Source organism: Girardinichthys multiradiatus, chromosome 2, assembly GCF_021462225.1.
Source record: "Girardinichthys multiradiatus isolate DD_20200921_A chromosome 2, DD_fGirMul_XY1, whole genome shotgun sequence".
Classification (NCBI taxonomy): Eukaryota; Metazoa; Chordata; class Actinopteri; order Cyprinodontiformes; family Goodeidae; genus Girardinichthys; species Girardinichthys multiradiatus.
Genome location: NC_061795.1, coordinates 45,472,996 through 45,486,821, shown reverse-complemented (window position 1 = coordinate 45,486,821; position 13,826 = coordinate 45,472,996). Strand labels below are relative to the sequence as shown.

At 41.1% G+C, this 13,826-nt stretch overlaps 1 long non-coding RNA gene across 1 annotated transcript; it reads right to left on the bottom strand.

Moving 5' to 3' along the window:
- Window positions 1–4,881: 4,881 nt before the first annotated feature.
- LOC124859016 lies at window positions 4,882–5,706 on the bottom strand. The gene is made up of 3 exons (XR_007035996.1): window positions 5,571–5,706; window positions 5,408–5,466; window positions 4,882–5,332 (listed from the first exon to the last, which is right to left on the bottom strand). It is a non-coding gene; the product is annotated as an uncharacterized LOC124859016 (long non-coding RNA).
- Window positions 5,707–13,826: the final 8,120 nt, after the last annotated feature.

Here is a 13,826-nt window from a genome sequence, read left to right as displayed (position 1 = left end):
GTCTTAATACGGATGATTTTGGCATACAGCTCATGAAAACCCAAAATTCCTATCTCACAAAATTAGCATATCATTAAAAGGGTCTCTAAACGAGCTATGAACCTAATCATCTGAATCAACGAGTTAACTCTAAACACCTGCAAAAGATTCCTGAGGCCTTTAAAACTCCCAGCCTGGTTCATCACTCAAAACCCCAATCATGGGTAAGACTGCCGACCTGACTGCTGTCCAGAAGGCCACTATTGACACCTTCAAGCAAGAGGGTAAGACACAGAAAGAAATTTCTGAACGAATAGGCTGTTCCCAGAGTGCTGTATCAAGGCACCTCAGTGGGAAGTCTGTGAGAAGGAAAAAGTGTGGCAGAAAACGCTGCACAACGAGAAGAGGTGACCGGACCCTGAGGAAGATTGTGGAGAAGGGCCGATTCCAGACCTTGGGGGACCTGCGGAAGCAGTGGACTGAGTCTGGAGTAGAAACATCCAGAGCCACCGTGCACAGGCGTGTGCAGGAAATGGGCTACAGGTGCCGCATTCCCCAGGTCAAGCCACTTTTGAACCAGAAACAGCGGCAGAAGCGCCTGACCTGGGCTACAGAGAAGCAGCACTGGACTGTTGCTCAGTGGTCCAAAGTACTTTTTTCAGATGAAAGCAAATTCTGCATGTCATTCAGAAATCAAGGTGCCAGAGTCTGGAGGAAGACTGGGGAGAAGGAAATGCCAAAATGCCAGACGTCCAGTGTCAAGTACCCACAGTCAGTGATGGTCTGGGGTGCCGTGTCAGCTGCTGGTGTTGGTCCACTGTGTTTTATCAAGGGCAGGGTCAATGCAGCTAGCTATCAGGAGATTTTGGAGCACTTCATGCTTCCATCTGCTGAAAAGCTTTATGGAGATGAAGATTTCATTTTTCAGCACGACCTGGCACCTGCTCACAGTGCCAAAACCACTGGTAAATGGTTTACTGACCATGGTATCACTGTGCTCAATTGGCCTGCCAACTCTCCTGACCTGAACCCCATAGAGAATCTGTGGGATATTGTGAAGAGAACGTTGAGAGACTCAAGACCCAACACTCTGGATGAGCTAAAGGCCGCTATCGAAGCATCCTGGGCCTCCATAAGACCTCAGCAGTGCCACAGGCGGATTGCCTCCATGCCACGCCGCATTGAAGCAGTCATTTCTGCCAAAGGATTCCCGACCAAGTATTGAGTGCATAACTGTACATGATTATTTGAAGGTTGACGTTTTTTGTATTAAAAACACTTTTCTTTTATTGGTCGGATGAAATATGCTAATTTTGTGAGATAGGAATTTTGGGTTTTCATGAGCTGTATGCCACAATCATCCGTATTAAGACAATAAAAGACCTGAAATATTTCAGTTAGTGTGCAATGAATCTAAAATATATGAATGTTAAATTTTCATCATGACATTATGGAAAATAATGAACTTTATCACAATATGCTAATATTTTGAGAAGGACCTGTATATCCTGATCCCAACAAGCATACATTTATTTTTCGGATAAAATCATGCCGTATTAAGGTACTGTACATAAAAAGATGCAACAATCTGCAAAGGGATATACGTATAATTATAGTGTTGAAAATATACTTTGGTTTTTAAAGACAGTCATTCCTCTCTGAGCCTAATGCAGGAGTCTGCAGGAATCCATGTTTCTCGGTTATTAAAAACCTTTTCTGTTTTCCTCACCACGTGGGACTTCACTGCCACTCTCGACTAGTTTCCACAAAGTGAAGAAATGTGCCGGCCTGCGCCCTCCTGCCTCTCAGGAAGCCTGCGGGAGTGTAGCAGACAGGTTTAATATGAGCACAGCCACATTAACATAGTACTCGCTTTGGGTTTTGCGCCCCAGTTAACACACACATGTCACTTTATATAACCTGGACTGTGGAGAGGAGCCAAAAAAGAACATATTTTTGCCCATTTCTGCTCTTTTTTTTGTGAACAAGAAATTTTTCCATTCATTTATATCGACTGCAACTGCTTTACCATGAGGCTGTTTCTTCACATTTTTGTCATCCATCCTGGAAGCCGATGTGGCGTCAAGGCTTTATGAAGCCGTCCAAAGGACGATTTCCAAGTCTTCGACCCAGAGGGCATGATTAGGAAGTTGGTCGACCTTCTGTTGGAGTCCTGTAGGATAATTGGCTCCTGACAGCCAAGTAAAAAAGGTTAATGATCTAAGTGGCACAATTTAGAGTTGTGTTACATTGGCTGGAGATGAGCAGAGAACCAGGATGTAGAGAATGATGTCTCTGATGATCCATCAGCCAAAAACCTTTTAAAAAGCAGGAATTTCATGAAGAAACACAATTCAATCATGTAGCTGTGATTTTCTTCACATACATCAGGAAAAACTGGAGTCTTTACACAAGTGAACTGCAAGAAACAGCATTTGGAGAAAACATAATCCAGACATTTTTGTGTTAATATGGGGAATGCGGCAGAACTTTCTGTGGACAGTCGTCAAGCAAACAGTCTGCAACCCACTGTTCTGGGGACCCAGGTGGCTCTTGTTAGTTTTAGTCAAACATTTTAAAACAATAACGTTGATTATTTTCAACAGCAATATTCAGAGAATGCAAAATGTCAATTTCAGTGTTTTCTATTGTCTAAAAGAGTCAAACACAAAGCTGCTTATAATTTCAGAGAAAAGTCAATAAAACATGTTTCCCCTCTTTTCACCTGTTGTTCTCTTACTGCTGATATAAAGCAATATCCCAGACCTTTAACGTGTTGCGAATGTTCTCATCAACAGCATGAGCTTCACATCTTTGCCAGATTGACCATCACCGGTAATGATACTCAGGCTCAGTTTCTTTCCAATTTTATTTGTGTATTATTCTCATGTGAGAAAACACCGATTATTACCTTTGTCAGTTCTGAGCTGCCTGCAAGGCTTTAGGAAGTAGTTGTGCAGAGGGTGTCACAGCACTCCATAGTGGATGGCAAATGTCATGTCCTTTTTAATGTGGAGATCTTGGAGCCTTTTCTGAACTTTCCAAGATGTTCTGTTAGTAAGAATCGTAGTACAGTTACTCAGATGTGTCACCACTTTTTTAAGGTGTAGAAGACCCAAAAGCTCAAGTTTGCCATAAACCGCAAACATAGGTTGCGCTGGCACGCTTCCACAGTGAAGTCTGTCTGACACCTTCAAGCTGGACTAAAAAATGAAGCTGCCCACAAATTGAATTCCTGTTGGAGAAACATTTTATGGTTCAATTAGACAAAGCTAGGTTTATACTTGATGTATTGGTTATGTGCACAATATGGCGACCGCTAACATGCGGTCAAAAGTTGTGAGGTTGAGAACTTCTGGGTAAACGTCCCTGCCATTCAGGTTGTTTTTGATAGCAAGCAGTGGATTCGCATCATGGATGCAACTATAACTGAGCAAGCCGGTTTAGACAGTGGGAAACCCAGTGGAACCCTAGGTCACCGGTTCCAGTTCTCATTACGCTGTGGTCCTTTACTGGAGCTTTTCAGAGGGAGCTGACTGATAGGTCAGGTATTTAACAGTCATCCCTGAGCCGGGCCATGCCAGCCATATGGGTCAGCCTCATCCGTATGTTGCTCTAATATACTATAAAGTTCCCCTAAACTGTGGCTCTCATTTGCAGCGAGGAGCTGATTTCTGAATGTAATCAGAACTATAGTCTACACTCATACCACTATAAGGGCCCCATCTGTATGTGAATATATTTTTGTGAATAAAAGGCATTTTCATTCAATATATGTGCAGCGCAAATGTGTCTCAATGCAACAGTACGTTGGGCTCCTCAACTCATGTTTCCTTTATACTATAATGAGCCTAATTATAATTGTGTTGGAAACAGACCTCTGCACGCAAAGGCAACTTCTAGGTAATTTTCTATTTTATGGGACATCCTAAATGGTTGTAGAGATTTAGACTTTACATAGTGTGTGATGACAGTTTAGTATATCGGCAGGAATATTCACATGCAGCAGCTAGACAGCACCGTTTGGACTTGATGCAGACATTGAACTTAATGGGATCAAGCCAACAAACATTTTATTTCCAGTCAGATTTGAGTCGCTGAAGTAATTCAAGAAGTTGTTGGTTTGCAGTAACTACAGATGTCCCTCATGGTGAACAGAGTCACTCTTACAGTTTTCTGCCAAAAGGAACCAGTTTGGACAGTCAGCACCATTGCCATAGTTAGCTGGACACCTGGTGGGTGACTTCTGGTTATTTATAGTAATTTGCATATTTAGGGGTGGGGACTGGGCTTCCAAGCACCATATTCACTGTAAAGTGGGATGTATGAAGTACTCTTGGTACACATCAAGTTTCAGAATTTCTCCCTACTCCAAACTTACTATGAAAGCTGCACACTTTAGTGTGAGGCCCCAGTGCATCACAATTTAAAGCATTAAAAGCAGGCAGCTGGTGGAGATAAAGAGTTTGGATGCTGACCACCAACCACAGTTTACTATGGGAAAACCTGAAAGTGAAGTGTTGCATGGTTTCCTCAGACAAATAGAAGCTACTTGTCTTTTTAAAATAGCAATTGACTGGAAGATATCACCTTGAATTGCAGTCAGTGCTACTTTAAAACACCAGCTGTTCAAACCAGATTCTTCAAAATAACTGGTGGAACAAGAACCTTTAATGTTTGGGGTGTGAGAAACACTCAACCAGCTCTCTTCAACCACCTTTACTGGAAATCAGATGTTTGAGGGGTTTAACTAGTTAGGACTACCCTTCCCTTAAACTTCAGCTCTAGTTTAGTCTTTGATTCATGTCTGAATCAAGAAATCTATAAGCTGAACGATACTGCCTCAGAGGTAAAGAAAGCAGCCAAGCAGAGAGAATTGCACCATTATATAAATCAAACTAGTTTCAGGAGGACAAGGCATTTTATTCTGACATCTTCATATTTTAATGAATCAAGGAACCACTGCTGAACGTTCAGACCTGGAAAAGACAGTCAGTCAGAACCTCAGCAGTGAGGCTGAACACTTAGTTAAGTGACTCTCACCACACATCCTCAGTAGTCCTTTTTGCCTGGATGATGAGGTTTTCCCACGATGGGGAAACCCTAGTGGCTGGAGAACAATTTGTTCTGTTGGGGTGTAGTGGAATTGGCTGAACCTCAGCTGCTTACGGTTGTATCGTGACTTTGACTTGTAGGTGTACTCTTGATCCTCTTCATCTACAAGGGAGAAGACTGGCTCATCTTCACCACTGGTATCAGATGAAGAGCTCCAGCTCTCCTCTGCAAACTGAGCGCTGCCATCTCCTGGAGCTGCATGCTGGCTGTGCTGATGGTCGCCATGTTGGACCACCTCCTGAGGAGGAATGTAGAGTCAGTGGTTTTAATACCAAAACCCTTGTAAAAGGAGGTTCAGTTTGCATCATCTTACCTTCTTGTCGAGGATCACAGGTGATGCTTCCAAACAGCAGGAAAGAAACCCACACCAGCCTGCAGGACAGATTTCAGAGTAAAAAGGTCACACCACATTTAATGTGAACTCCACTCAGGACCAAAACCAACTTTAAGAAACAACCTTGATGACTAAACCTTACCTCATTCTATAGCTGCTACTGGAACCTCAGCACAAACTGGAGACAGTGGACTACACCAACACAAAGGTCAGATCACAATGACTCCAACCTGCAGAAGCTGCTTTTATATGGTCTTCAGAGCAACTGGAGCTGATTGCTGAGTGGGACCAGCTGCTACAGAGGAAACAGAACCACTAACACAGAGCTCATCTCCAGTCAGCTCAGAAATGATTAGAAGACTCTAACATTGCTGACACCTTTAAGTAGACCTGATCCAGACTTTAAGAACTTTTATTATGTAGTTCAGATTTATTTCCCAAGCCTCCAGAACTACGGTCCCTTTCCAAATTAAAGGCATAAAGACTAAAAGCTGGTGACAATTTTTAGACATTTTTTTCATAGACCTTCAATGATTAAAATTTATTTTCAAGTTTACATGAAACTTTAAGACAACAAATATTAAATAGCTCTAACAGATTCCCCAAAAATGCAGCAGTATTCAGTAAATGACCAATGCATCTCGTTTTCACTTCAACACAGTATTTTGGTGTTCACACCCTACAGCTTTAATGATGATAACACACTCTCTAGATTTCATCTGAACGTTTTTCCAGATGTAAACAGCCTCCATGCCCACCGTTTTATCTCTACATGTACAATTTATACCTTAAAACGTTGGTATTTTTGTGTGTTTTTCCCCCGTGGATCTCTCACTGCAATGGGCTTTATAGTTTGCTGTCAAATCCGCAGACAGAGCACGCCCAAGAGGTAGTCACCATAGCAACAAGCCCCATAGCGTTTTCTGATGCCTTGCTTCAAATGTTACCGCATTCACTCACTCATTAATGGATCTGGCATCCTGGTCTTTAATTCTGTTTAATTTGTTTCTCAAATTTCATCTTAAAATTATTTAACTCAATAATAAATCTGTAAATTCTGCCTTTATAATAGTTTCATCACTTGCTCTGAGAATCAGGTCTCTGGGACCACTAAAAGCCCGACGTTTTATCTTTTGAAACCAAGGAAGCTTTGGAGGGATTGCTGTCAGATTTTCTAAAAGCTGTAACTCATCCCATCCGTCTGTTAAAAGGTCAACTTTACAAAAAGGCAACTATGTTCACCTTTTTCTAGACATCCTTGATGATGAGTCTGACTGTTAGTCTGTCTGAGATCAGGTGACATCATGGCTTCATTATTGGAGGAGAGGAAACAGAATACATCACTATCTTTTACTGGACTGTTTTACTTTAAACCCTCACAGCATGTGTTGTATTAGGCACATGATATACCACAAATAGAATATAAAACACTGATAGTTCTGCTGTGTTTCTTTCAGGCTATGTTAATCACAGAACCGCCTCTCTGAAGTTACTTCTGGACCTCAAGATCAAGGTGGTTCCGACACTCTGATGAATAGTTTCTATATAGAAGGACTCTGCAGACTCGGTTTAAGAAAGCTGACATTGAGGATCCTAATTCCAAGAGTATCAGGTGTTCTTTTTGTCCCACATCTGACTGAGTGCATCAGTATGAGGTCGCCTTCTGAGGTTTGATTTCTACGTTTTCCAACGGTTTTTATTGGGAACAGGTCTAGGCTGCAGGCAGCCTCTTTTCCTTTAGCAGTGCTTTTGGGATGTGTTTGGAATGTGGCTTCTTACTGTCTTGGTGAAAAATGCATGGATGTCACAGGTAAAGATGTTGATTTGAAATCTCTGCTGCATCTTTCTGCACTGAAATGAGCTTTGTCAGGAGTGCTGATATAACCCCACACCATCAAAGAGCCTTGCGGCACGGACTAGTTGTTGACACCCGGCTGAATGCTCATTGCTCTATTTCTCCCATCCACATTCCCACCGTGTGATGGTCCATCCTAGATGCATCTGAGCCCAGAGAAGTGGATAGCACGTCCGGAGGTTAACAGAAGACCTTTTTTCTGTACAGTAAAGCTTGTGAAACTAACTCCGTACCACGGAGTGAGACAAAGGTTTCTTAGAGTACTCCTATGTCTGTGCAGTTCAATCAGCTGTTGATAAATTATGGTCCTTGATGCAGAGCCATCTGAGGCATTGAAGATCAAAGCTGCCCAGCTTTGGCTTGCTTCTAGATACTCCTCCAGATTTCATGAATGGTTTTATGTTTCTCTGCACTGCGGAGGGAGAAAACCAAAAAGCCCTTCTAAGTCTGCACCGCTTTTATTGCTAAAAGGATAAAAACAGTGTTCAGAAACCACTTTTCTTTTCCAAATATTTTGTTTTAAATTCGCATGTTTTACACGGTGTATTAGTTATTTGATGTAGGGTTTCAGAATAAAGAGTAAAATGACTGACACACAAAGTGCCATTAAAACAGAAGCTGTCTTTGTGCTATATCGGCCAAATGACAACCAGATGACTCATGACGTGAGTGTGGTGGCAGTACTTTAGCTTCCCTTTAATAGAGTAGACGGTTACATGATTGCTGCACACTAGCAGTTTTTCTGGGGTTGTTTTCTGAATGTTTAAGGTTTGTACAGAGAAATTCAAGACTCACTTGATAATGGATTAACACAAAAAAGAAGAAGTTGCTAAGTAATGTAGAAACCAGAGACTCAGGGAAAGGTTATGTCACTGGTTGCTAATTCTTGTCCAATTAAATCCAATATATATTTACCTAAATGTATAACCCAGCCGTTCCAGCTTGAGGTGCATGTTTTGATGTATTGTTTTTTTGGAAATGTTTTCCCAATGCGCCGTGAGGAATAGCAAAGCAAATACTGAAGGGAACAGGAATGAAAAGTAGTGAACAGGATTTCTATTTTGCACCAATAATTAGTTTAAATTGAGAGAAACTCACATTTCTTCTTCTTGGGAGCAAAGCTTATGAATTTGAATTTCTACTTCTTCATCAAAAACAAACATATTTTTTCTTATGATCTAATGGATCTACTGGTTTTAACAGATAAATGGAAAAATAAAGCAGAGGCACTGTTTTTAGCCAGACTCTGTGCTTGTATTGTCTCTTTTCAGACATCAAAATATCTAAGTCATGATTTAGCTCTGGTGAAGCACAAGTGATGGAGAAAGAGAGGACATGAGAACCTTCTTTCTTTTATGTTTACCTCATGGAGGGCGTTAAAAATGACAGTCAGATCTTTGAATGTGAGCATGAGCTGCCATGGGACTGAGATACATCTCTCTGCACGCTATAATTAACACAAATCACCCTCAAAGTGGACCTCGGGCTTAATATGTCTCCAAAACCTTCACTTTATATGTTCCTCGTCTTGCACACACACTAGACAGATGACCTGAAAGACTCACAGTCATGAAGGACCACAGTATGGAGTATTTTTCACTTTGACTATCATGCAGTCAGACAAAAAAGAAGAGCTGAATTTGTGCACAAAATGCACTTCAGATGGAAATTTTATCAAAACAGTCACATGAGAGCATGTTTGCATAATGCGTGTTCTGCTCCTGTGTATGGAAGCTGGGGTCTTGGATACAGCCGAGGCATTTTAATAAGCAGTGGTGGCTGCAGGGAAGAGGAGGAAGACCTCTGAGGGAGAGCGGGAAGCTGGATGAAGGACAAGATCTCGATTCAAAACGAAGCACCCTGCAAAGCTTTGCATTGTTTTTTTAATGATAGACTGCATGGACTGCAGCTGGATCAGGATTTAGACGATTGCTGTTCAGAGAAACCCTGTTAATCAAATTAAAATGAGTTGTGCTGAACCAAGGAAATATCTAAAACCTACAGAACAGCATGCCATGACGACCAGGGTTAAAAAACCCTGCTGAGAGAAATAAAAACATTGGAGGATTGACCATCAGCTCTCAAACTATACCCTCTGAATATCTGTTGTTTCTGTTAGTTTTGTCTGTTTTTTAGAGGTAATGAATCAGGTTCATGAGGTGAGATCAGGTGTATTATGTTAGTCATCGCTTTATGGTTTGGTTTTTCCAACGCTTCGATCTAAACTACCCTGGAGCAAAATGGAAAAAAGGCTGCAGAAAGCTGGACTGTTTCTTTCATGAGTATTTTTTAAAGACTGGTGTGTTGAGGTAGGAGGTTCCAATCATGCATTAACAGTTTTAGCACTGGGTTCGGTTCTTTAGTTTTAAATATCTTCAGATACATTCAGGCCACATTTAGCGTAAACTGTTTAGTTCTTCTTACTTTAATTCAGCAGCAAATAAACAAACTTAAAATTAGTAGGATGCACTAATAAAATCTTTCCATAGTTAAATCTCTCAGAAGACTTCTTTTACTCACTGAAAATATTTATTTGTAGTCTGAAAATCTGAAAACCCACCTGGAATTTTTCATTTTTGAGATTGTTTAAATTGATTTAAGCGTCTGTGAAGTGTCCAAGAACCTGTAAAAATGCATCATATTAATGCTGAGAAAAACCAAGCATTATCATGGCCTGATGTTTCTAATTTGGCTCTTACGAAGAGTCGTGAGTTTGCACCTCAGGGAATCTGTAGATGCAGTTATGCCATTCAATACAAGCTCACCCTCTCAGATGGGATTCTGTTGCTTAAAGGGATTATTTTCCTCCCATCCTGCAGGCTAACAGGATTGGTTTCTCACATTTGTGGTTTCAGAATCTGGGATTTGGAGAAAAATCCAACCTGAGCTGCATTTTAAAGGTGGAACATTCTGCTGTGATGTTAGATAATCATTAAAACATCTTAATAAAAGTGAAATAAAATAAAATAGGTTGGTTCACCTTTTGCTGTGTTGCATGCTTAGAAAGCCTGGATAAGGATAAGGAAAGACAGGATAAACACTGGCTAATATCATAATAAACCCTTCTTTAATTAAAATTACATTTGGACATTAATTTGTTAGACAGTATAAAGCATTGCAACATTTCTTAAAGAAAGTGAGACCATTTTATTTGGCCTAATAAAGAACTACAGGAAACATAAAGTCTAAAATTAAGATTAGATTCACGCAAAGGTCATTAGTCACATTTTATTCTGTTGGGCTTAACGGAAGGGTCATGATCGGAGATCATTTTTCGACCCACCTTGCAGGAAATCACTCACAACAAGAAAGCAGATTCGACGTTTATTTAAAAGCTGTTGATCATGATTCTGGTGATTCTGGTACTCTAAAGAAAGGAGAGTTAGTCATGATGAAGGATTAATGATGGAGATGTTTCGATAAGGGAATAGTACCAGGCTTAACATATATGCAGGATGTAGGTTGCTCAGAGGAAGAGGATCCAGTCTGCTTTGGAGGAGTTGAAGGTAGAAGGTCCTGTGTGTGATGACCATAGGAGTCCAGAAGGTTCTATGGCAGGTCTGAATGTGGCTCAGACTCCTGATACAGTACAGACCAAACGTTTGGACACACCTTCTCATTGAAAGAGTTGTCTTTATTTTCATGACTATAAATATTGTAGCTTCACACTGAAGGCATCAAAACTATGAATTAACACATGTGGAATTATATACTGAACAAAAAAGTGTGAAACAACTGAAAATATGTCTTATATTCTAGATTCTTCAAAGTAGTCACCTTTTTCTTTGATTACTGCTCCACACACTCTTGTTATTCTGTTGATGAGCTTCAAGAGGTAGTCACCTGAAATGGTTTTCCAAAAGTCTTGAAGGAGTTCCCAGAGATGCTTAGCACTTGTTGGCCCTTTTGCCTTCACTCTGCGGTCCAGCTCACCCCAAACCATCTCGATTGGGTTCAGGTCCGGTGACTGTGGAGGCCAGGTCATCTGGCGCAGCACCCCATCTCTCTCCTTCTTGGTCAAATAGCCCTTACACAGCCTGGAGGTGTGTTTGGGGTCATTGTCCTGTTGAAAAATAAATGATGGTCCAACTAAACACAAACCGGATGGAATAGCATGCCGCTGCAAGATGCTCTGGTAGCCATGCTGGTTCAGTATGTCTTCAATTTTTAATAAATTCCCAACAGTGTCACCAGCAAAGCACCCCCACACCATCACACCGCCTCCTCCATGCTTCACGGTGGGAACCAGGCATGTAGAGTCCATCCGTTCACCTCTTCTGCACCGCACAAAGACACGGTGGTCGGAACCAAAGATCTCAAACTTGGACTCATCAGACCAAAGCACAGATTTCCACTGGTCTAATGTCCATTCCTTGTGTTCTTTAGTCCAAACAAGTCTCTTCTGCTTGTTGCCTGTCCTCAGCAGTGGTTTCCTAGCAGCTATTTTACCATGAAGGCCTGATTCACACAGTCTCCTCTTAACAGTTGTTCTAGAGATTTGTCTGCTGCTAGAACTCTGTGTGGCATTGACCTGTTCTCTAATCTGAGCTGCTGTTAACCTGCGATTTCTGAGGCTGGTGACTCGGATGAACTTATCGTCTGCAGCAAAGGTGACTCTTGGTCTTCCTTTCCTGGGGCGGTCCTCATGTGAGCCAGTTTCTTTGTAGCGCTTCATGATTTTTGCGACTGCACTTGGGGACACTTTCAAAGTTTTCCCAATTGTTCGGACTGACTGACCTTCATTTCTTAAAGTAATGATGGCCACTCGTTTTTCTTTACTTAGCTGCTTTTTTCTTGTCATAATACAAATTCTAACAGTCTATTCAGTAAGACTATCAGCTGTGTACTGTATCCACCTCCAGCACAACACAAATGATGGTCCCAACCCCATTTATAAGGCTTGAAATCCCACTTATTAAACCTGACAGGGCACACCTGTGAAGTGAAAACCATTTCAGGTGACTACCTCTTGAAGCTCATCAACAGAATACCAAGAGTGTGTGGAGCAGTAATCAAAGCAAAAGGTGGCTACTTTGAAGAACCTAGAATATAAGACATATTTTCAGTTGTTTCACACGTTTTTGTTCAGTATATAATTCCACATGTGTTAATTCATAGTTTTGATGCCTTCAGAGTGAAGCTACAATATTCATAGTCATGAAAATAAAGAAAGCTCTTTGAATGAGAAGGTGTGTCCAAACTTTTGGTCTGTACTGTATACTCAGTAGTGGATTGGTAGATTACTCTCAGGTGCAGGTGCAACACTCTGCCCTGGCCACGCTCCCCAGGTGAAAGATCTGCAACAGGTAAGCAAACACACCCAGCACGCTCACTCTCCACAACCAAACACAGTTCGGATTATTTTAGGTAAGATGGTGTGAATGTAAACTCTCCACCTGCAGGGGGCAGTAGCCACCCTCTAGACTTGCACTGAGTTTATTCATTGAATTTAGGACCGTTTTTGTACCTGAATTGATTGATTTGTGGTTCCTCTCAAACTGGGCCCAGTTAAATGCTAAATTATTCATACCCCTGGTAGATTTAACTTTAAAGGATGGTTTTCATTTTACCAACATGTTTTGGTTGATTGGAAATCATTTGAAATTTAAATCTATCAGGCATATGAATGTTTTGGTCTTAGCTGTACAAGAAGTGCCCTAAACACTGGATGGATAAGCAGTCAGTGTCCAAAGAAAGCCTCTACAATGCCTTTAGAAAGCCTGGAGATCACTTTAGAATATTACAGGAGAGTCTGGATAACAGGAAGGATAACGGGAAGACAGGAGGGGTGGATGTGTGAGTGTGAGTGTGAGTCTAAGTGATGTTTGGTGGACCCCTCTCAGTAGGTTCTGGGTCAGTTGACCACTTCACCGATTCATACCCACATTTCAGACTCGTGTACCTTACTATTGCATATCAGCTTCTTCCTATTGGTTGCTCAGTATTTTTAACAAATAATGGAGACAAATGACCTTAAATTGCTTAAATCTGGCATAAAATGCATTTTTATTGTATATCAGATCTAATATTACACAATATTTCTAAATATGGCCGTTCAGATCCCTATTGGGGCCAATGATTCCCATGCGACATGACAGATTCTGACTCTGACTGATTAAACTGAAATAACTCAGTGAGACCTCCTGCTGGTAGATGCATAACATCCGTTTCCCTGAAGTAGAATATGAAATATCAAAATGCACTTTCCCATCTGTTCTTACACAAGCCGACTTTTATTTTAACCTTTTTTATTATCATGATTTTTAATAGTTTGTTCATTAAGACCACAGAGCCCAAGAAGAACCTGGTTGTAGTCCAGGATTCCAGTAAAAACTGGACACAGAAAAACTTTTCAGCAGGTTAGATTACTGAATACTGCAGCAGCATATTTATAGGTCTCTGAATGAGGTGAAGCAGAACAGCTGCTGCTCATCCAAAATGCTGCTATCAGAGTCTTGACCAACACCAGGAAAATAGACCAAATCACATCAGTCCTCCCTGTTTATAAAAGAATAGATTTTTTAATTCGGATCCATAAAGCAA